General features: G+C 39.6%; 1 protein-coding gene across 5 annotated transcripts in view; it reads left to right on the top strand.

The window, feature by feature from the left end:
• Nucleotides 1-7,500, top strand: part of LOC125025035 (probable G-protein coupled receptor 21) — a 108,360-nt gene that overhangs the window by 56,397 nt on the left and 44,463 nt on the right. For 3 of the 5 annotated variants that reach the window (XM_047612899.1, XM_047612898.1, XM_047612901.1), the window contains exon 2: nucleotides 6,199-6,241. The exons of the other annotated variants lie outside the window; for them this stretch is intronic. The gene's annotated coding sequence lies outside the window, so the exon portion shown is untranslated. The remainder of the gene's footprint in view (nucleotides 1-6,198; nucleotides 6,242-7,500) is intronic. 5 annotated transcript variants of the gene reach the window in all.

Consider the following 7,500-nt stretch of genomic DNA (forward strand, 5'->3'; position numbering starts at 1 on the left):
ACTCCCCCTGTTGGACTCTCTGACTCCTGGCATTACTTCCCCCTGTCCTCCCCCTGCCCTGCTGGCGCAATGGAATTTTCCCTTCCCTTATTCTGCTGGACTCTCTGATCCCTGGTACCACCTCCTCTCCCCCTGTCCTACTGGCACTCTTGGCACTCCCCATTTCCCTGTCCGGTTGGACTTTCTGACTCCTGGCATCACCTCTCCCCCCCCCCCCCCCCCCTCCTACTGTTCTGCTGAACTCTGGTCCCAGACTGAAACCACCCTCTCAAGCTGTTGTACTTCCTGACCCCTGAAACAACTCCTCCCTCCCCTGTCCAGCCGAACACGCTGACCTCTGACCTCAGACCTCCCTGACCTATGACCTTTACTCAAAGCCGAGCGGATCTCAGTTCCGTAGGCTGTGTGACGCCCCTGAACATTCCCGAGCAAGTGACTTTAAAGCGGGAATGAAATCTCTCTTTTTTTTTTTTGTTTAACTTATGAATATTAAATGGATGTTAATGCATGTACACCAGAGTCAGTACTCGGATGGTTACTAGTGAAATGCATAACTTATAAGGGTACAACCACCTCCTTCAGTCCAATGATACGCTTATAAAACACACACACGCATGTACGTACATGGCACGAACATGAGCATTCACACAATGTGGATGCGATAAATAATTCAATGAATAATAATGATGATGGTGATGTTGATGGTGATGATGATGATGATGATGATGATTGTGATGGTGATGGTGATGATGGTAATGGTGATGGTGATGATGATTAGGATAATGATAGTGGGAATGACAATAATATTCGTTACAATGAAACAACAAACAACAATAACAACAATAGGGATAACTTTAATAATATAAAACACATAACCAATAACCAAAAAGCACAAGAAAGGAAACGTACAAATTCTTAATGAAATAAAAACACACACACACACAAAAACAAAAAAACAAAAAACAAATGACAGAACCACACGAATTCTCAGCGACAAAAAAAAAAAAAAAAAAAAAAAAAATCCTCGCGTGTTTAGTCCCAACGCGACTGGTATTATTTTCCTTTATGCGACGACTACGCTGTGTTAGTACACTTAGCGACCGATTTGGACCGAGTTGGTGAGTCGGTGAGTCACTTTAGGCGGATTGTCGCTTGGCTTTGAGTAGGATGAGTCACTTGCTTCTGTGTTTTGACTGTTTGTTGACACCGGGATTAGATGGCTCAGTGTATGATCAGTGTTTGGAAAGATAGATATTAGTAGGATTTATGGTTATAATGCTGTATTTGATGAGGGAGTGTGTTAATATTAAAGTTGTCCGACTCGCCGGGTTCATACAGTTCTAAGTGTGTGTCACCCAGTTCGAAGAATGTATCCCCTAGTTCAATGCTTATATGTATTACCAAGTTCAAAGTGTATCACCTGTTTCAATGCTTATATGTGTCACTCAGTTCAAATAGTGTATCACTTGCTTCAATGCTAATATGTCTCACCCAGTTCAAATAGTGTATCACCTTCTCCAATGCTAATATGTATCACCCAGTTCAAATAGTGTATCACCTGCTCCAGTGCTAATATGTGTCACCCAGATCAAAGAGTTTATCACCTGCTTCAATACTAAGTACAAAGAGTATATCCCCAGGTTCAAAATTTATATACATCACCATTTCGAAGCCTGTATGTATCATACATGGCACATGACGGTTGCAAAGCGAGCTGACCAATCAAATAAATGGTGTTTCCAAAAAGGGTTTACCATGAGAAAGAATTTTAACATGCAAAACTACCCCCGTTTCGTCCTCTTCTGTTTTACGTATACCATTTGTTTTAAGGCGCGCCTGCATGTCCAACTCTTTCCTCGCTCGTCCTTTTCCAAGGGTAGAAAACATGAAATACTCATACACAGGTGGATATACAAGCTTACGGACACGCACATCACGACTCGACGCAGCACAACACAACACAGCAAAACGCAACACACCACAATATAACAGCACAGTACAACAAAACACAACATTGCACGACAGACACATCATAACACATCAAACAAAACACAGCTCGACACACATCACAACAAAACGTAACACAACACAACATAATATAACAACACATTACAACAAAATGTAACACAGCACAACACAACAAAACACAGCACAGCACAACACATCACAACAAAATGTAACACAACACAACATAATAGAACAACACATCACAACAAAACGTAACACAACATAACAGCACAACACATCACAACAAAACGTAACACAGCACAACACAACACAACACAACAAAACTTAACACAGCACAATACAACAAAACACAACACACCACAACACAACAAAACGTAACACAACACAACATAATAGCACAACACATCAGATCAAAACGTAAAACAGCACAATACAACACAACAAAGCACAGCACAACAAAACACAACACAGCACGACAAACATCACGACATAACTTAACACAGCACAATACAACAAAACACAACACACCACAACACAACAAAACACAACACAGCACGACACACATCACAACAAAACGTAACACAGCACAACATAACAACACAACACATCACGACAAAACGTAACACAACACAATGTAACAGCACAACACATCACAACAAAACGTAACACAACACAACATAACAGCACAACACATCACAACAAAACGTAACACAACAAAACATAACAGCACAACGCAACACATCACAACAAAACACAACACAAAAGCACAACACATCACAGCAAAACACAGCATAACAGCACACATCACAACATAGCATAACAGCACAACACATCACAACAAAACACAGCATAACAGCACACATCACAACACAGCATAACAGCACAACACATCAAAACAAAACACAGCATAACAGCTAACATCACAACACAGCATAACAACACACATCACAACACAGCATAACAGCACACATCACAACAAAACACATCACAACACAGCATAACAGCACAACACAACACAACAAAACACATCACAACACAGCATAACAGCACAACACATCAAAACAAAACACAGCATAACAGCACACATCACAACATAGCATAACAGCACAACACATCACAACAAAACACATCACAACACAGCATAAAAGCACAACACAACACAACAAAACACATCACAATACAGCATAAAAGCACAACACATCAAAACAAAACACAGCATAACAGCACACATCACAACACAGCATAACAGCACACATCACAACACAGCATAACAGCGCAACACATCACAACAAAACACATCACAACACAGCATAACAGCACAACACAACAAAACAAAACACATCACAACACAGCATAACAGCACAACACATCAAAACAAAACACAGCATAACAGCACACATCACAACACAGCATAACAGCACACATCACAACACAGCATAACAGCACACATCACAACACAGCATAACAGCACAACACATCACAACAAAACACATCACAACACAGCATAACAGCACAACACAACAAACCACATCACAACACAGCATAACAGCACAACACATCACAACAAAACACATCACAACACAGCATAACAGCACAACACAACACAACAAAACACATCACAACACAGCATAACAGCACAACACATCACAACAAAACACATCACAACACAGCATAACAGCACAACACAACAAAACACATCACAACACAGCATAACAGCACAACACATCACAACAAAACACATCACAACACAGCATAACAGCACAACACAACACAACAAAACACATCACAACACAGCATAACAGCCAACACCACTCAACCGCCACACTTCTCCTCCGCAATGCCCACACGCGCCACGCAAGCACCTTCAAGCACACGCAAACTCAGCCTCGTTTCCCATAAGGCCGCCCATCGCCGTGAAGTCCGCATTTCCGCTCCATCTCCCCAGCTCATCCAGCCGGACTTATCGCTGGCACACACCCAATCACGTCACACAGTGGTCATTGGCACCTCGACGCAAGGAAGTTTGGTCAGTGCCTTGTTCTTCGCCGAGAGCCAACGGCACTTCTTGGCCCGCCCGGTCGTTAGGTCGTTGGGATGCGGGGATGCAGGTCAGGATGGGGTCGATTCTTGTTCTTGCTTTTAAACTTGTTGTTCTTTGTTCTTGTTCTTGTTTTTGCTTTTGGTCTTCTTGTTCTTGTTCTCTTTGTTTTTGTACTTACTTTTGTTATTGTTCGTGTTTGTTTGTTCTATTTTGTTTCTGCTTTTGTTCTTGTTCCTGTTTTCAATCTATTTCTTTCTTTCTTATTGTTATTATTATTTTTATTATAATCATTATAATATTATCATTATCATTATTATTATGGTTATTATTATTATCATCATTATCATTAAGTTTATAAATTTATTTTTCTTTATCCTTACCACGGTCACTTTTTTTTTTTTCTTGCAAATTGACGACCAAGCAATCAATGCAAAATCTAACAAAGGTACGACCTCAGAACAAAAATGAATGAATGAATAATTAAATAAATAAAAACAACAAACTAAACATAAAAAAATAAAGAAAATAAAAAAGAAATAAAATAAACGATATACAAATGATAACGATAATAATAATAATAATAACAATAATAATAATAATAATAATAATAATAATAATAATAATAATAATGATAATGATAATGATAATAGAAATAATACTAATGATGATGATGATGATGATGATGATGATAATAATAATAATGATAATAATAATGATAATAATAATAATAGTAATAATAATAATAAAATAACGTCATAATTTCTTGACACGACATCGATCCTTACGTGTCTGTAAAAATCTCTCGCCGACCTTCAGAACAATATATGCTTTCTTAGAATTTCTTCCAATCTTCACTTAATTACTGATTGTTTTTCTTACATCGGTCCATTGGTTTTCTCTTTCTTAAAGGGGCTTCAGCCATTCCAAGGCTGGGACTATACAGTTGTCTTTTATTTATTTCAGTATGTTATAATCATTATGATTCCATTGTGATCATTATTATTATAATAATGATCATAATGGGATTATTATTATTATTATTATTATTATTGTTATTAGTATTAGTATTATTATCATTATTATCATTATTATCATCATCATTACAATCGGCAAAAGCAGCATTATTGCAGTTTTATTATCATTACTTTTACTGTTATCATTATAATTATTGTTATTTTAATAATTATTATTATTCTCTCAATGCCACATGTGATTGAATAGGCATCGTATATAGTATGAACAGTGAGAATGAAAGAATAAGTCCAGCTAAGATTAATAGCGTGAACACAGCTTAATTATACTTGAAAGCAATTAATAGGATAAGTAATTACTAGCCTCATGGCCGAAATAAGTCATAAGTGGTTAATGGCAGTGAGAACATTTGTGCAGCCATATTAGACTTGATGATTGTTTAAAAATTCATATTCTAGGATATCTGCGAGTGTTTGGAAATTGATTATAAACTAATGTGTGTTTAGTATACCCTGGAACTGAATTTCGGCGAATTATGACTTATCGCAGACTTAATCGTATACAGTTCCCAGTGCAGTTATGTTGGTTGTATAAAAAAAAAAAGGAAAAAAGAAATAACTAGCCATTTATCAGAACTACGGTCACTAGTTAAGTTCGTTTTCATGCTCACACGCAAGATTTTTTTCTTTCTTTCTCTCTTTTTGCAATGTTTTTCATGTTGCAGCATTTTCTTATTCATTTTTGCAACTTTCCTTACTAAAGGGTATGAATAATCTTCCTATCTTGGTACTTCTAACGGTCGGGTTTTAACGACCTTGCTTCTTAGAAACATCACGGTTAAGAATTCAAGTATTCGAACACTGAGTAACGCATTTGTAAAAAGGAAAAACTGGCAACTCAGATATCTGGTGTATTCCGATTCGCACAAGTATTTTTGGAGAGAAATAGAAAATATAGAGGTGTTAAAGGCAGGACATTTCAGCAAATAAACAATAAAATATACTGTGTATAAGATTTAATGACACAAAATATACATGTAGATATAAGTATGAAGTCAGCTGATCGGAGTTTACAAAGATCCTTCACGAATCGGAGTACCCTAGAATCCGGAGTGAGTTGCCAGCTGTTGTTTTTTTCTTCTTCGTCTGGGAGTGTCCTTGAATACTAATTCAAGGACTTTCTGTTACACTTTGTTAACATTATCCTTTCTCTCGCAGGTAAATGTCGCACGGACGTGGACCCTGGCGAATCGGTCAAGCGGTAAGACCCTCTCATTTACACATTTTAAGGCGTTTCTCTGTATAATTTCTGTGTGTGTGTGTGTGTGAAAGAGAGAGAGAGAGAGAGAGAGAGAGAGAGAGAGAGAGAGAGAGAGAGAGAGAGAGAGAGAGAGAGAGAGAGAGAGAGTGTGTGTGTGTATGTGAGAGAGAAAGAGAGAGAGAGAGAGAGTGAGAGTAAGAGTGAGAGTGAGAGTGAGAGTGAGAGAGAGAGAGAGAGAGAGAGAGAGAGAGAGAGAGAGAGAGAGTGAGAGTAAGAGTGAGAGTGAGAGTGAGAGTGAGAGAGAGAGAGAGAGAGAGAGAGAGAGAGAGAGAGAGAGAGAGAGAGAGAGAGAGAGAGTACTTGTATGTGTGTGAATGTATGTGTAATTGTATATTGATGTGATGTTTGTGTAATATACCACACTCAAAGAGCACTCCGAAAATCACCATTATTTGCAATCCAAATATTTTTATACTCATATAAATGCATTCTGTATATATCACGTGAACAACTGCAAGTATCTGAACAATATGAGTACACGGGAACACTGTCCATATCAGGCCACTAGTTACGTGAAACTATGCTGACGAGACATAGGGAGGCCCGATAAAAAGAGAGAGACAGAGAGGGGAAGGGGGATGATATAAAGAAGTAGAGATAGATCGATAGACACAGAAAAAGGGAGAGGGAAAGGGTGAGGCCAAAGACGAGAGAGAGAGAGAGAGAGAGAGAGAGAGAGAGAGAGAGAGAGAGAGAGAGAGAGAGAGAGAGAGAGAGAGAGAGAGAGAGAGAGAGAGAGAGACAAAGAAAGAGAGAGAGAGACAAAGAAAGAAGGAAAGAGACTCAGATATCGCAGAAAGACCCAGGATAAAAAGAGGGAAGCGAGAGAGGAAGAGAACCAAGGGCCAAAAAGGGAGCGGCGAAGACCAGCGGCCGCGGAGAGGAGCAGAAGACATCTTTGGCCAGAGATGCAGATGGCCATCGCGTAAGCCCCCTGTGGCCCTCCTTCACGCCTGCCACGCACTTGGCCATGACAGAGTGTAAAAGAAAATTGGGGTCTGAGCGAAGAGGGGAGGGGAGAGGCGAGTGAGGGGAGGGGAAAGGCTGGGGGAGGGGAAGGGAGAGGCGGGTGAGGGGAGGGGAGAGGCGGGTGAGGGGAGGGGAAAGGCTGGGGAAGGGGAGGGGAGAGGCGGGTGAGGGGAGGGGAAAGGCTGGGGGAGGGGAGGGGAAAGGCTGGGGAGGGGAGGGAGGGAAAGGAT

Source organism: Penaeus chinensis, chromosome 4 (genome assembly GCF_019202785.1).
Source record: "Penaeus chinensis breed Huanghai No. 1 chromosome 4, ASM1920278v2, whole genome shotgun sequence".
Taxonomy (NCBI): Eukaryota; Metazoa; Arthropoda; class Malacostraca; order Decapoda; family Penaeidae; genus Penaeus; species Penaeus chinensis.